Genomic DNA, 17,735 nt, shown 5'->3' with positions numbered 1-17,735 from the left:
GTAAAACTTGAGAATGTGTATAATTCCATCTCACATCTTATTATTATTGATTAAACAAATTAAGATTTATTATTATTATTATTATTATTATTTGTATAGCCAAAATAATAGTTTTTTTTTAATTACACTTCAAATTTTTTTTTGATAATCCTACGTAGAATCGAACATAAGACTTTGGAAGTCATATTAGAACCTCCCAGTCGTCTAGATCATCCACGGTGGGTAATTACTCTTCAAATTGTTGATTGGGAACAAAAAGGTAAAAATAATATATTTGCAAATTGGGATCAATAGAATAATTTTTTTGGTAAATTTTATTTTGTTAACATATGTTTAAGGTTTATTCTTAGTTAAGTTTAAGTCAGATTTGTCTTGTGTGAAATTAGATGATCGTTGAAACTTTAATTGTGGTTTTCGTTTCTTAAACCAAAGAAAACTATATAACACTATGTTTCCAAGTTTACTAATGTAAGGAAAGGAAAACAAGGGAAGGGCAAATAAGGCTAGAGAAGGGAAATGAATGGGGGGATTTGTAGTAACATGTTTTTTAGTAATGGAATGGAGGGGAATTTTTCTTAGCCATTGGATTCATATCATGATGGTCCAAAATCTTTTACCTCCTCTACTCCGTTCACTCAGTTTGGGGAATATATATATATATATATATATATATATATATATATATATATATATTATATATATATAGTTGGGAATATGTATGTGTGTGTGTATATGTTTGGGGAATATATATATATATATTATATATATATATATATATATTATATAATATATATATTATATATTATATATATATATATTAGAGAGAGAGAGAGAGAGATTATGGGTATCCTTGTCATAGGGGGATTTCCTCTTGACGGCCTCTAAAATCACATGATTAGCGACATTAGGTGATCCGTTCCCGTAACTTGATCTACATATTCTAAAACCTAACACACCAAGTTTGGGGTGAATCCGTCGTCGTTTGACCCTCCATCGAGCATGTGAAAAGTTATATTCATTACCCGTTAAAATTGATACGAGTGGATGAGGGTCAAACGCACGCGGTTCACCCCAAAATTGGTGTTTTAGGTTTTAGATATGTAGATCAAGTTCAACGGAGCGGATATCCACAATGTCGCTCAATCATGTGATTTTAGAGGCGTCATAGGAGGAAATCCCCTCCTATGACAAGGATACACATTAATCTCATATATATATATATATATATATATATATATATATATATATATTATATATATATATATATTATATATTATATATATATATATATATATATATATATATGAGAAATATGGAGAAACTTGGACCAAGTTCAATGAAAGAACTTGGTACCAAGTTTCTCCATTTCTCTCTCTCTCTCTCTCTCTCTCTCTCTATATATATATATTATATATATGTAGTACCATGTTTTAGTAATGGAATGAGAGGGGAATATATTTCTTAGCCATTGGAATTCATATCATGATGGTCCAAAATCTTTTACCTCCTCTACTCCTCTACCTCAGTCTTGGGGAATAATATAATATATATATATATATATATATATATAATATATTATATATATTATATATATTTGGGGAAGTATGTATGTGTGGTGTATATAGTGTTTGGGGAATATATATTATATATATATATATATATATATATATATATATATATATATAATATATATATATTTATATATGAGAGAGAGAGAGAGATTAATGGGTATCATATGTCATAGAGAGGGATTTCCTCCTTTGACGCCTCTAAAACCTGATTAGCACATTATGGATGATTATCGTCGGTTGTTCTTTTACCTAACACCACCAAGTTTGGGGTGAATCCGTCGTCGTTTGAGACCCTCATCGCGAGCCATGTAAAAGTTCTATTCATTCAACCCGTTAAATTGATACGAGTGGATGAAGGGTCACACGACGGTTCACCCCAAACTTGGGTGTTGTTAGGGTTTTAAGAAATGAGATTCAAGTTCAACGGACGATCATCCACAATGTCGCTCAATCAGGTGATTTTAGACGCGTCATCGGAGGAAATCCCCTCTTATGACGAAGCGATACCATTAATCTCATATATAATATATATATATATATATATATATATATATATATATATATATATATATATATATATATATAATATATATATATATATATATATATATTATAGTATGAGAAATATGGAGCAACTTGGTACCAGTTCAATGAAAGAACGGTACCAAGTTTCTCCATTTCTCTCTCTCTCTCTCTCTCTCTCTCTCTCTAATATATATATATATATATATATTTATAAAGTGAATCTAAAGGTACAACCCTAGAAGGCTCCACCTAAGGACGCGGCCTAAATCCATTATTTCCTAATTTTTTTACGATCCGCTCCGTTAAACTTTATCTTACACGTTTTAAACCCAAACACACCTAAATGTTTGGATGAACGACCGTTGTGTTTTGATCATTCGTGAATCCGTGTAAAAGTTCTATTCATTCAAAATCGTTAACTTGTAAGCCGAGTGGATGAAAGAGGGTACAAAAACACGACGGGTTCACCACAAAATTAGTAGTGTTTGGGTTTAAGAATCGTGTAGATTCAAGTTTACTGAGCGGATCGCAATAAACCAAGGAAATGATGTGACTCTAGGCTTGCGTCCTTTAGGTGGGAGCCTAGGGTGCCACCTAATTCACTTATATATATAATACTATATAATAATATAATCTAGAGGGCTAATATTATACCTCGCAGTATATATCGCGACTATAGCTAATATATATATATACAAGAGCCGAAGAGAGAAGAGAAGAGAGAGAGGAGAGGATGAGTATTGCTTGGTACCAACACAAATTTTGTGCTTGGTAGTGAGGTTCTCATTCTATCCACTCATTCAATTGGGGGACCACATTCAACCCCATGTGAATGTGGTCCCCCCATTGATGAGTGGAGGATCAATATATCACTCACTACCAAGCCATATCCATATTCCTCATATATATAATATATACTATATTATATATATATATATATATTTATTATATAATATATATATATATATATATATATATATATAAATATAAATATGTATATATATATATATTATAGTAATAATATATATATATACTGTATATATATATATATAAATGTAATATATATAGTATGTATATTTATATATAGTATATATAATATAGTTATAATATAAATTATATTATTATTTATATATTATTTTTAATTATTATATTATAATATTATATTAAATATAATATATATATATATTTTATATTTTTATTTTTTTTATACTTTTCTTATATATTTATATCTTTTATTTGTTTGTTTGTTTATCTTCTTTTTTATTTTTTTTTTTTCAATTTTGTGAATATGTATGTGTGTTGTCTATATATATATATATATATATATATATAATTATATACTATATATATATATATAGTATATAACTATATATAATAATATATATATATATATATATATATATAAATAAATATATATATAATATATATATATTATATATTAATAAAAGAATAATATGTGCGCGCGCGCGCGAGTGTGCGCGCGCGCGCATATATATACACATATAAATGTGTGTGCGCACGCACGCACACATACACGTGTACATATATATACACACATATATATGCACACACACACACATATGTGTGTGTGTGTGTGTGTGTTTGTGTACATATACATATACATATATATGTGTATATATGTGTACACACACACACAGATATGTGTGTGTACACACACACACCCATATATATATAGATGAACTAGTAACATCAGACAATTTAATCGTTCTAGAAGGGTTGAAGACTACTTCAACTTCACCATCATCCGTCTGAATGATTTCATCAATTTCTTGATTTACAATTGGCTGAGGTTGAATAGCGTTGGGTAGAATCTAGCTATCAGGAAAGTTTACTTCGGTCCATTTAATTTATCTGTTTACAGTGATATGAGACGAAAGTAAATTAGTCTCTACTAAGACTGTCTTTCCAGGTTTTGTATGCACTTTAACTTTAGGTGCTAACATGCTTAAAGCTTTGTTATGTATGCGGTATATAATCGCAATAGTTTCTGATCCAGGTAAGAATTCATGTCAATGAGTCTTATTGTTAAGACTCATAGCTTCTAAGATATTAGGACCTGTTAGAGATAAACTCAGATTCAGGTATACATTAAAGTATACTGGTCCGTTACATAGACTAGTTTCCATGATGCCCATCAAAGATTATGTCCAGCTCAAACATCTTGCACTACGTAAACAAGATAGTAACTATGCGTTAAGTCCTTGTAAGGTCAAGAGGCTAAATGTTACTTGAATTAACCCAATATGGATATACTTGTATTGCTCAATATAAGGCTCAATATCTTCAGGACTAAGCAATTTAATATTTGCTCATTCGGATCTAATGTTGTGGTTCTTTCTAAAGTCTTGATTGCTATCAAAGACTTATAATCAAAGAACTCAATTTTATAGATGTCTTTATTAGGGAGATTTGGAATAGACCATTTATTAAGTGATTCGAGCTCAGATGAATATTCCGTCAACCTAGCATTCTTAAATTTCTTGCTCGTATTCTGAGTCATCTTAGAAGAAGAGGTAGAGATTAACTCCGACATTATGGATTTCTTACGGATTAAATTATGTAAAATCTAACAAGTAAGGATTTATAATTGAAATTTTTATTCTTTTTCCTTTTTCAAAGATAAAACAAAACTCATGATAGCACGTCTGTCAACGATTTATACTATCCCACACGCCTTCACGGTTTCAAAGGGAAGCATTACGCTATGCGACTTGAGTGACATCCCACTACCATTCTTTTTATATTATCAATAAAAAAGAATAAAGAATATATTTCAATTACAAATTCCTACTTATCAGATCTACATAATTTTCTCCACAAGAAAAAAATTAGCCAATTATGACTCTGATACTAATAATTTAAAGTATATAAAATGATAAAAAGATAATATTACGTAATAATTTAAAGTAAATAAAAAATAGAAAGAATTAATAACCTAAATAGAAGATCGTTTTAATAAAACAATCTATAGTAATATCCCTAATGCCTTCCGGGATAAAAAAACAACATATTGTTTCTCTACCTTACGAAGACAACTTCAAAGAAAAAGACATTCCTACCAAATCGAGGCCATGCCAAATGAATCGAGGATATCTTGATCTCTGTGAAAAAGAAATAACTTCCTTACTTGAAAAGAAACTTATAAGGAAATCATATTCTCCTTAGAGCTGCACAGCTTTCTATGTTAATAACCATGCAGAATAAGAGAGAGGAATTTCTCGTCTTGTTATAAATTACAAACCCTTAAATACGGTTTTAAAATGGATTAGATATCCTATTCCAAACAAAAGAGATTTATTAAATCGCATTAACAATGCAAATTTTTTTTCTAAATTTGATCTTAAGTCAGGATATTACCAGATACAAATAGAAGAAAAGGATCGTTATAAAGCTACATTTGTTATTTCATTCGGACACTTTGAATGGAATGTAACGCTATTCGAACTTAAGAACGCCCCTTCAAAATTTCAGAATATCATGAAATACTCATTCCCCACACTGATTTCATCTTGTCATACATAGATGATATTCTGGTATTTTCTTAGACATTTGATCAACATGTTAAACATTTAGAAATTTCGTAATTTAGAAATATAAAATGGGTTGGCTATATCAGCCCCAAAAATAAAATTATTCCCGACTCAGATTAGATTATTGGGTCATAATATTCACAAAGGAACTATAATTCCTATTAACTGAAGCATTGAGTTTGCCTCTAAGTTTCTAGACATAATCACTGACACAAAAAAATTACAAAGGTTTCTTGGTGCATTGAATTATGTAGCAGATTATTATCATAATCTTGCACATGACACTATCATTTTATATAGCAGATTGAGAAAGAATGCTTCTCCTTGGACAAATCAACACACTGCTGCTGTCCGTAAAATTAAATTAAATGTTAAAAGGCTATCATGTGCACATCTAGCTAATACACATTGGTTTAAAATTGTTGAAACTAATGCGTTAAATATTAGTGATGGAGATATCCTCAAACAAGTTGATCCCATTACTAACAAAGAGCAACTAGTTAGATTTACCTCTGGTAAATAGGATTCAGTCCAGTTTAATTACACCATAATTAAAAAGGAAATGTTAGCTATTGTAAAATATTTTTACAAATTCAAGATGATATTCTCAATCAGCAATTTCTATTAAAAATAGATTGCAGTTCTGTTAAGACAGACTTAGAAAAATATGTTAAAAATCTTGTTTCTAAGCAAATTTTTTGCCAGATGGCAAGCCGAACTAGTAATGTATCAATTTCTAATTGATTATATACATGGACAATATAATCATTTGCCTAATTTTCTAACACGTGAAATTTTACAGGGTACCCATGCGCCGCAATAACTCCTCCCAAAGGGGAGGAGGAAGGAATGGAGTCAACAACAGTGGAAGGAGTTATACTTCGACTCACCCAAACTCATGGAGATCTATCTCCAAGAAGGAAAATACTAATGTCCCATCATCATCATCTTCTAAAGGGATAGAAGACTTAATTGCAAAGGAGAATATACCTGAACCATTCTCTGCCATAGTCAAGAAAGATGTAGAGTGGTATACTAAAACCATCTCTGACACTGTTCTTCATATAGAACAAGAGGATGTTCCTCTTATGAAAGATTTCGACAAACTAGGACAAAAATACTTAGATTCAACGTACTACCCTACATTGTCTGTTAAACCTAGAGCATGGATGAAGATAATACTCATCCAAAGATGTATAGAAATCACACATTTTTGGAGTAATGAAAATCATACTATTCCTCCGAACTTCAGTAATGTGTAATCAAAGAAGTCATACTTCACAGAGACTGGGCATTGAGTACTAATGAGGAATTTCTCCTAGTTAAAACTCCAAGTAAGAAATTTATAATTTCAATTACTAGGATTACACATCAGCCTTTTATCAACTGTTCCTCTACCAAAATCCTAGGAACAAACATACATGGCTAATTAAGTTATATCTAGAAGCCATTTATAAAGGCTACCTGGTTCTATTATTGGTGGTCAATATGGTACAAACCTTAATATAGTACCTGAACCCATATCAAAGTTATATACCTCTTGGGTTGACTCTCACCCAATCATCCAAAAGATGGGCGAGAATCAAATTCTCGAAGGTTTATGCTCATCATATTTCTTCGCTGAGGTAGAAATCCTATGGATCTGGAATTGGTCCTTAGAAGCTGCATGGGATGAACTTCACCTACCTTCTCTTCAAAGAAGATATAACAGCAGATGGTGGACGAGTATTAACGTCAAAGACAAGGTGAAACAGATGGAAGATATTATTAAGAGGAATAATAAAATCCTTGATAATACTTTAATCCAGGAAATTCAAAATGAAAACCCTATGGTCAAACTAGTAAAAACAATAAAGAGAAAATACCCTCAACCTACAGAGGCTGAAATTCAGTAAAATGCATTGTGCATATGAAAAAAATAATTCTTCGAGGTATTTGACAATAGTGATACTATGTCAACAAAATCCACACAAAGTATTCAAGGGATAGATATATTCCTACCAGACGCACATGATCCTTATTTGAAAACGACAGAAGAAATGTAGGAAGCAGCCATGGGAGTTCCCACAAATGTTAAGGATAAAGGTATTGAACAATTATAAACTATCACTTACCTACAATCATACTGACTTCTTTACTAAAGTTATATCTTTACTTCTCTAACAAGTTATACTTTACTTTCCAATTATATTAATTAGAAATAGCCAAGTTGCCACCTTAAAGATAAGATCAAAGAAAAGTAATTTGGTGCGCGATGGGGCCCAAATTGTACCAGACACCTTATCCTTTTCTTTGAGCTGGGCCTCGGGGAGCTGCTCTTAGTGCTAAGTAACGCATGCAACGACGTAAGATTCCACAAATAAAAGGCGCCAAAAGTTAATGCGCACGAGAAGAAAAGCGTCAGCAATAATGCGTTTACTTTTACTCTTCTTCAACCAGTTGTCCAAAAGCAATCAATAATAAGATTCCTTTCTCAGCCATAAATAAGGAAGAAGACTTCATAGTTTGGGGTGTTCATTTTTCAATCTTAGATTTTTTCGAAGTTAAGGGAAAAGAGCTTCACTCTCTACCTGATACTTTGCCTTCTTTTTTTTTCTTCTACTTCTTCCTCTTTATAAAGGTTAGCCGACCTAAGGCTTTGTAACAAAAAAGTTGATGAAATAAACTGGAGGAACCAGAAGTCTTATTAGAAATAGCGGGCTTCAAACTGTAAGTAATATTATCTTTTTATCTTTTTATTTACTTTAAATTATTAATTAATATTATCTTTTTATTTACTTTAAATTATTGGAACCAGAAGTCTTATTAGAAATAGCGGGCTTCAAATTGTAAGTAATATTATCTTTTTATCTTTTTATTTACTTTAAATTATTAAGTAATATTATATTTTTATCTTTTTATTTACTTAAATTTATTGGTATCAGAGCCATGATTGGCTAAGCTTTTTCTTGCGAATATAATTATGTAGATCTGATAAGTAGGAATTTGTAATTGAAATATATTCTTTATTCTTTTTTGTTGATAATATAAAAAGAATGGTAGTGGGAGGTCACTCAAGTCGCGTAGCGTAATGTTTCCCTTTGAAGTCGTGATGGTGTGTAGGGTAGTATAAATTGTTGAAAGACATGCTATCATGAGTTTTGTTTTATCTTTAAAAAAGAAAAAAGAAAATTTTTAATTATAAATCCTTAGTTGTTAGATTTTACATAATTTAATTGTAGGCATCTAAAATTGCCTATGAGAGCCCGCACGCAACGAAGAGTTGACGCGTCAAGAAGGATTACCCAATTGGCTCACGCGCACGTCGGTCAACACGCGCGCGTCAATCAGCTCGCGCGCACCGGTCAACATGCGTGCGTCAATCAGCTTGAGCACGTTAATCAGCTCGCACGCATCGGTCAACACGCGCGTGTCAATCAGCTCGCGCGCGTCGGTCAACACGCGCGCGTCAATCAGCTCGCACGCATCGGTCAACACGCACGCGCCAATCAGCTCGCACGCATCGGTTAACACGCGCACGCCAATCAACTCGTGCATGTCGATCAACCACAAGTGACCAAACACGTTTGTCAAGCAGCCCAAGTGACCGACGTATTCGTTGGTCAGTCCCTCAATGAAGCGTACGAATCAATGAGTCGACCAAATACGCAGAATGGTGGAAGATACAGGTCCGGGAAAGTCAGGAATCACCGAAAGGCGAAAAGAGAGCGAAAGAGCCTCAGAAACCACGCTCACACGGGTCACTCACAAGTGACCTGCGCTCACGCGAGTCACCCGTGAGTGACCCGCGGTGGCGCGGGTCACTTACAAGTGACCTGCGATGGCGCGGATCACTCACAAGTGACCCGCGCCCACGCGGGTCACCGGTGCCTGTCGCGTAGATTTGACTCCCAAACGTGTTTTCGACAGTTTTAAAGCGATTTTAGCAGGATTTATCTGTTCCAGGGGTTTTCAACTGACTTGGTATCATCCACAAACGTGGTTAGACCGTTATTAACTGAAGATAAGGCCAAATCGCTCATTCTCATCCAAATACCCGCGTCCGAAGCCCTATAAATATGAGCCTAAGGCCTCCATTTTACAGATCTGGAAATCAAGAGGGCGAAGTGCTGTCAAATTAGAGAGTGGAGCACGAATTTCAGAAGAGTTAGCAGATCTTAGCAGAGTTCCTCAACAAAAAAAGAGTTCGAGAGATCTGAGACTTGTTGTCCTCTTATTCCTCCGGATTTAAGCTTAGTCTTAATCTCGAGAAGAGCCGTAATCTCGTTTGGTCGAGATTATCGCTGCTGTGATTACTTCTTTCGTGAAGTAAGAGCATTGATTATTAATCTTCTGCTAACCGGATCTGATCCGTAGGTGGTCCACGGATAAACCCCGACACTGGCAATGATCCCGCACAAGCAGTAGGAGTTAGAACTACTATTGTGTGTAGTTTGACGAAAGTTGTAATTTTTTTTGATTTAAAGTCTTATAAAAAGGCTATTTGTTTGAGTTTATTGTAAACGCTTGAAGTTGTAATGGACTCATTAATGAAATCAACTTTCCACCCGAACATTAATCTATAAGAAACCCCTAATGTCAGAGTTAATCTCTACCTTATCTTCTAAGATGACTCGTAATACGAGCAAGAAAGTTAAGACTGCTAGGTTGATGGAATATCCGTCTGAGCTTGAATCACTTAATAAGTGGTCTATTCCAGATGTCCCTAATAAAGACATCTATAAAATTGGGTTCTTTGATTATAAGTCTTTGATAGCAATCAAGACTTTAGAAAGAACCACAACAGTAGATCAGAATGAGCAAACTATTAAATTGCTTAGTCCTGAAGATATTGAGCCTTATATGGAGCGATACAAGTATGTCTATATTGGGTTAATTCAAGTGGCATTTAGACCCTTGACCTTACAAGGACTTAACACATTGTTACTATCCTTTTTACGTGGTGCAAGATGTCTGAGCTGGACACAATCTTTGATGGGCATCATGGAAACTAGTCTATGTAACGGATCAGTATACTTTAATGTATACCCATATTTGAGTTTATCTCTAATAGATCCTAATATCTTAGAAACTATGAGCCTTAACATTAAGACTCATAGATATGAATTCTTACCTGGATCAGAAACTATTGCGATTATATACCGCATACATTACAAAGCTTTAAGCACGTTAGCACCTAAAGCTAAAGTGCTACAAAGCCTGGAAAGACAGTCTTAGTAGAGATTAATTTACTTTCGTCTCATATCACTGTAAACAGACAAATTAAATGGACCAAAGTAAACTTTCCATATAACTGGATTCTTCCCAACACTATTCAACCTTAGCCAATTGTAAATCAAGAAATTGAGCAAATCATTCAGACAACCGATGATGAAGTTGAAGTAGTCTTGAACCCTTCTAGAACGATTAAATTGTCTGATGCTACTAGTTCATCTAGAAGATCCATCTCTAGATCTGATTCTCATAGAATTAGCGTGGTAAGAGGGATTAATATATCCCATAATAATATACCTCATCCAATCTATAAAGAGAAAGAAAAACTTTCTCCCGTAAGCTCTGAAATGAGCTTCCAAATGTAATAACTATTTTTATGGATTTTACACCCAACAATGAATTACGAGGACTTCTTAATATAGAATTCCAATGCAAAGATCACAAATCATTTAGAGAATGGTTTTTAAGAGTTTCTCTAATAAAGAACAACAAATGTTTAAATCAAGCTATTATAAAACACTTGATAAAAATCAGAAGATAGAACTTTTCGTTCCTTGGTTCTTAAAATCTTATATTCAAAAGGAAGAAAAGAGAATCAGCGTCTTGAAGAACATTATAAACAATGGAAATCAAGTACTGGTTTATCAATCAAATCTCTTTATCCTTCAACAGAACCACTAAATCTTACTGGAGTTTCAACATCGACTCTAGAAGCAACAACTTTTGTAAAGGTTAGACGACCTAAGGCTTTGCAACAAAAAAACTGATGAAATAAACTGGAGGAACCAAAAGTCTTATTAGAAATAGCGGGCTTCAAACTGTAAGTAATATTATCTTTTTATTTACTATTATATATATATGTATATTTGTATATACACAAATATATGTGTATATATATGTATGTACGTGTGTGTGTTTGTGTGTGTGTGTGTGTGTGTAGACACTGTTATGGTATTCACTCACCTAAGATACGAGTATTTGCAAAATGATATAATAAGAGTTCTGGCAAAATGTCCTTAACCAACTTAAGTGGCCCAAGCCCAACAGAGGCCTTGACCCCGCTGACTCATTAAGTTGATATTCTTTCATGACGACACGAAAGGCGGGATCAGTCGACCCTATCGTTAAGGATGACTCACCTAGGGCACTCGACCACTCACTTGGTAACTAACGGAGACGACTTGATGGACATTCCCTGTTGTCAGTTAAGTTAAGGAATCAACCCATACCTCAAGCCTCTCCCCCAGAGCATATGTCAGCATCCCAGTGCACCTCGGACAAGCCTTATCTAGATTTTGGCTTGATGGTCTCCATGACTTGTCAGCTACCCACGTGTCTTCTATCACGCTCTCAACCACTTCCCGAAAAATACGGAGACACCCTCTCCCGTACCAAAGTGATTTCCCCTCCAGTCGCCAGCCGACACCTGTAAAGTAAGGGATGACTCAGCATGCCAGCATGCCTTCTTCCACGCTCTCAATCTCTTCTTGAAAAATATGGAGACACCCTCCCGTGCCGAAGTGATTTTCCCTCCAGTTGTTAGCCAGTTGGGAATCTTGACCCCAAGATAGGTTTGTTTTGATGATAACAAATATTATATTTTATGTGTATTATGTGCTAACATTTATTTTGAAATATCAAAAACAAACTCAATAATGATATTCAAAGAGATACTCAAGATATAAGATGAGTTCAATGCAACATGAAGCAAAGAAGAAGATATATCAAAATGTAATTTTACATTTTCTTTGCTTAGAAATTTGTACAAACCTTGATCACTCACACGCATACACACACATAGTGTTTAGAACACACTAACACATGCTTAGTGTGTGGTTCACAATAGAAATCCCCTATATTAACCATTAGAGGTTATAGATATTGAATGAGTCTTAAAACATATCAGATATCTCATATCTATACCTTAGTATTCGACTAATAGCATTAGTAGTCGACTACTCAAGCCTTAGATAATATTTCCAGATTCTGTCATTTTATAGTGTAGTTGACTAATGGCGTTAGTAGTCGACTACTCAAGACTTAGACAGAATATCAGTTTATGTGTCATTTCGTATTAGTCGACTAATTAGATTTGTAGTCGACTAATCAACTTTGAATCAGAATTCTATACTTTTTATCGTTTACAGTGTAGTCGACTAATGACCTAAGTAGTCGACTACTAAGAAATAATTTGACTACACAAAGTCTGTTTGAACTCAGAGTAGTCGATTACTAAGAGTTATAGTCGACTACATAGATAGTTTTTCCGACTGTTTGAGATTTGAATACTTGACTGTTTATAGCCGTTTGTGTATATTTTTAGGGTTTGAAAACTTATCTTTTCAATGGCTATAAATAGGTAAAAATGTCAGAAAACAATATCCATCATTTTGCACTTGCAAGATTTATATATTATGCAAATTAACTCTCAAGTTTCCAGTTTTTAGTTCCAAGTTTCAAAAAAAGAGAGTTTCAAGATATTGCCTTTGTTCCCATCATTCTTAGAGATTATTTAGGTAATATTCAGAGAGTCAAAAATATTCATAAGCCACTGTTACATGTTCACATCCACATTATGGCTTATAGGATTGGATTTGTATTCTTTCTACAAGGAAGGTTTCTCTCGGTTTTGAGAGGGTTGATCTCTCGGTCTAGAGATCGGTGTGCAATTAGCATGGTCTTGTTAGTTGGGGTTGCAATTTGCATGGTCTTACAAATTGGTCAGGTTTTCTTTTGATTTTGTAAGGTTTCAAAATCATAGTGAAAATCTCAAGCGGGATTTGCTTGGGGACTGGATGTACACCGGGGAGGTGTAACTAGTATACATGTTTGTGTTTGTGATGTTCATTTTCTGAGATTGTTGCCATTCTTTCTTGCAATTTATAACACATCTTGCAAACTCTTTAAAAGAACACTATTCACCCCCTCCCCCTCCTAGTGTTTTAGTGTGTATTAGATCAGATCCTACACAGCCGACACCTGTAAAGCGAGGGATGACTCAGCGTGCCAGTGTGCCTTCTGCCATGCTCTCAATCACTTCTCGAAAATGCGGAGACACCCTCTCTCGTACCGAAGTGACTTACCCTCCAGTCGTCAGCCGACACCTGTAAAGCGAGGGATGACTCGGCTCTTAGCCCACACTTCATCACCGCCTCCCTATACAGGGCTAGAGGTAACCTAATGATACCGACAATAGAGATATATACAGGTAGACTCCTAACCTCTCATGGGGGGCAAGGTCTAAGAAAAAAGCTCTCTCTCTAAAAAAAAGAGAAAGAACCCATAGTTCTTCGTCTACACAGAGGAGCTCACGTAGATCCTCTGGGCATGCACATTGCCACTTCAAGAACCACCTCGGTTCTTGACCTTCCCCTTTCCCACTCGAGTTTCACTAATTTGACCATCGAAGGAACCACGGGGGAACCGTTCCACGCCCTCTCACGGATTCTTCTTGTTTGTGCAGCGTGGACATCAAGCCCCCCTTCAAGAACCAGAAGTCAGAAAAGGAAGCGACTCCTTCATCACTCTCTCCTAACCCATCCCGATGAGGACCCAAGGGGACCGAGCTAGTTTCGGATTAGAACCGATCACAGCCCAGATCTGATTGACTGTTTGGTCGTAGCCATCAACAGACACACACATACATATATATATGTATACATATACATATGTATGTGTGTGTGTGTATATATATATATATATATATATATATATAATATATATATATATATATATATATATATATATATATATATATATATATATATACATTTGTATTGTGTATAATATACATATGTAGGGTGTTATGTGTGTGTATGTGTGTGTTCGTGTGGTGTGTGTGTGTGTGTGTGTGTGTGTGTGTGTGTGTGTGTGTGTGTCGTGTGTTGTGTGACTGTGTGTGTGTGTGTGTGTATATATATATATATATATATAGTATATATATATTATGTATATATATATTATATATATATATATATATAATATATATATATATATATATATATATTATATATATATATATATAATTATATATATCGTGATCGGGACAATTTTAGCCTTGATACGATAGAGCTAGCTCGTGGGAAATGCTGTGTAGATGGAAGAGAGGATATGGATATTGTTTATAGCTATATCTTCTTCTTCGTTCACATGTATATCAAAAAGAAAAGGAAAACTGTAAAACAGTTAGACAGAAGCAAAAGAAAAGAAGCTAATACAAAAATGAAGAACTTTAAAGCAAACTAAGTAGTAGTATTAACAAGAGACACACTTACATACTTGACAGAAAGTAAACTTAAAAGCTTACAAACTAGGAGCTGGGTGATGAACTGTTCAGCCCCGGAGTAGTAGTACTAGTACATACTTATCTTACTAACACTCAAAAAAAAATGAAAGCAAACCTCACTCAAACTCAAACTCAAATTTCAAACTAAGAAACTAAAAGAGAGAACAAGAGGAATTCTTAAGAGGATCTCAAACTTCACTCTCTAAAAAGCCTCCCCTCACTTCATAAGCTTTTCCCCTTTTATAAAGGTTTAGAGATCCTATTCTAAGATGCATTCATAACTTGTGGGTCCCACGTGAGCAAGTTTGTCAAAACCTACTATAGGTTAGGGGGTAGAGTAGCCTTTTGACAAAAGTAACTTCATGCTTAAGTATCCAAAGAGGGTAATCCAAAGTAGCATACTGTGTGTAGACATATCTGCTGTCATTTCTTCTGCAGTTGCTGCTTTTAGTTGTGAATAAAATTTACATAAAAGTTAATTATTTTAAACTATAAAAAGATATTGATAAGAGTTGATTAACTAGGTGTTTAAGTTATTGAGATTAATCATATGCAGGATTTATAACAAGTTAATGACATATCACATATTGTCCCGTGTATGAGTTATTTCCTCTGCCAGATCATTGTCGATAGATATATCATTCGAAGAGTGGAATTCTCCTTCTTGACTGAAGACGCTCTCTTGGTAATGTTTTGCTGCTATGAAAACATCATAAGCTTCTCTAGTTTCTGGGCCAATTGATGGATTAGTCATCCATTGATCAATGACTGTTTTGGCTTCTCTTTGCTGAGAAGTTTTGCCCATATTACTGTTAGTGCAGATAATTCGAAGTCCATCGGTCATATAACAGGAATAATCTTCAAGTAAATACTCAAGTTTTTTTTATAGAACCAGATGGTGCTTTGAAAGTGATCCAACCCTAAATCGTAGCTTTCTTCATGAAACCATTTATGAGTATGAAGACCAGTGATTGTAGAAATTTTCTAAATTTGTAAGTTTGGAAAATATTCAAAACCGCTTTGTTCATGTAAAGTAGCTGTAATATTAAATTGAAGATGTGACAAACTTATTAGAGATAAGAAGATGACAGTCTTGATAATGGCAAGCAGACCTTTAAACTACATTGGATTGTAAAAGAATGGTGGTTCTCTTGAGATTCTCAATTCACAGACAAGTCCAACATCTATATGTGGGATATAAAGAGTGTTGATGTCTGATATCACACAGTCGAGGGGGTTGCGGTTCTGGTCTTTGCGCTAGCGGCGAATAGGGAGAGGATGAGAGATGGGGCCGACTCCTTCTCCGATTTTATATCTGATCCTTAGACTGGAATTCCTGATCCTTCTGCACAAACAAGAAGAAACCCGTGGGAGGGCGGGGCTCATTTCCCCCGTGGTACCTCCGACCGTCAAGTCAGCTAGTAAGCTTGAGTGGGGTTTGAGGGAGAGTCCCTGGGCCATTGAGGTCCTTAGAGGGTACTCTATGGGAGTTATTAGTTCCTTTTAGCAAAGGTAAATTCAGAGCTTTTGTGAAGAAGTAGCAGAAAAAATCCTCCCTCTTTTACCTTCTTTCCCTCCTTTTATAGTCCATCGCCTCTGAGAGTTTGACCCTTTGGCTTTGACTATGCACATGAGGTGGTTGAGAGGTGAGCATGCAGGCTGCTGAGTCATCCTTCTCCTTCCAGATGTCGGCTGGCTATTGGAAGGAAAGTCATTCGAATACAGGAGAGAAATGTCTTCTCAATATCCTGGATTTGACAGATAAGGTAGGGCAAAGGATAGGCCAGCTGCTTGGTCATCATTCCCCCTTCAGATGGTGACTGGTGATTGGAAGGGAAGTTATTCGAGGCTAGGGGAGCATCATGGTGATCCCTGGGAAATGACTTGTGAGTAGAATAAGCGGCTTATGCGGAGATCTTGATGGGACTGATCAAATGCTGTAGTGCCGATTGACATCTGAAGCGAGCTTACTTGGATCTCATCCCCTTAGTAGAGGCGGATCGATTCGTGAGTTGTCTTCGTGATTTCCCGACCCAACAGCTGAGTGAGATTCGGGTCGAGTGTATGGTCGAGACGTCTGCTCGAGGAGTCATCTTAATTACGAGGGACCGACTGATCCCGCACTTCGAGTCGGTAATGATGACCCTTGGTCAAAAATAACTTGTCTGCTTGGCTGGCCGATAGAATTACCCTTGGCTGGGCTTTTGGGCCTCTAAGCTAGTTTGGACCATGGCTTTTTTAAGCCTATGCAAACAACCTTTCGATATCTTCATCTGTAGATGGTAAATTACCATAACAAAGAGTAATATCACGAAAAATTTATAAGTATGTAAGTGTGCCTCTTGTTAAGACTACTACTTAGTTTGCTTTAAAGTTCTTCATTTTTGTATTAGCTTCTGTTGTATATTCTTTTGCTTCTGTCTTTACTTTTTTATTGTTTTTCCTTTTCTTTTTGATATACATGTGAATGAAGAAGAAGATATAGCTATAAACAGTATTTATATCCTCTCCTCCGTCTACACAGTATTCCCCACGAGCTAGCTCTGTCGTATGTCGTAACAAGGCTAAAACAGTCCTAGTCACGATTGG

The 17,735-nt window shown here is 34.9% G+C and overlaps 1 protein-coding gene across 2 annotated transcripts in view; it reads right to left on the bottom strand.

Annotated features, from left to right (window-relative positions):
• The window catches only part of LOC109835641 (alliin lyase-like), a 29,616-nt gene that overhangs the window by 9,608 nt on the left and 2,273 nt on the right, over positions 1 to 17,735 (bottom strand). The gene's annotated exons all lie outside the window — the stretch shown is intronic.

The sequence above is a fragment of the Asparagus officinalis genome, chromosome 3 (genome assembly GCF_001876935.1).
Source record: "Asparagus officinalis chromosome 3, Aspof.V1, whole genome shotgun sequence".
In the NCBI taxonomy this organism is placed as follows: Eukaryota; Viridiplantae; Streptophyta; class Magnoliopsida; order Asparagales; family Asparagaceae; genus Asparagus; species Asparagus officinalis.
This window is presented reverse-complemented; position numbering and strand designations above follow the sequence as displayed.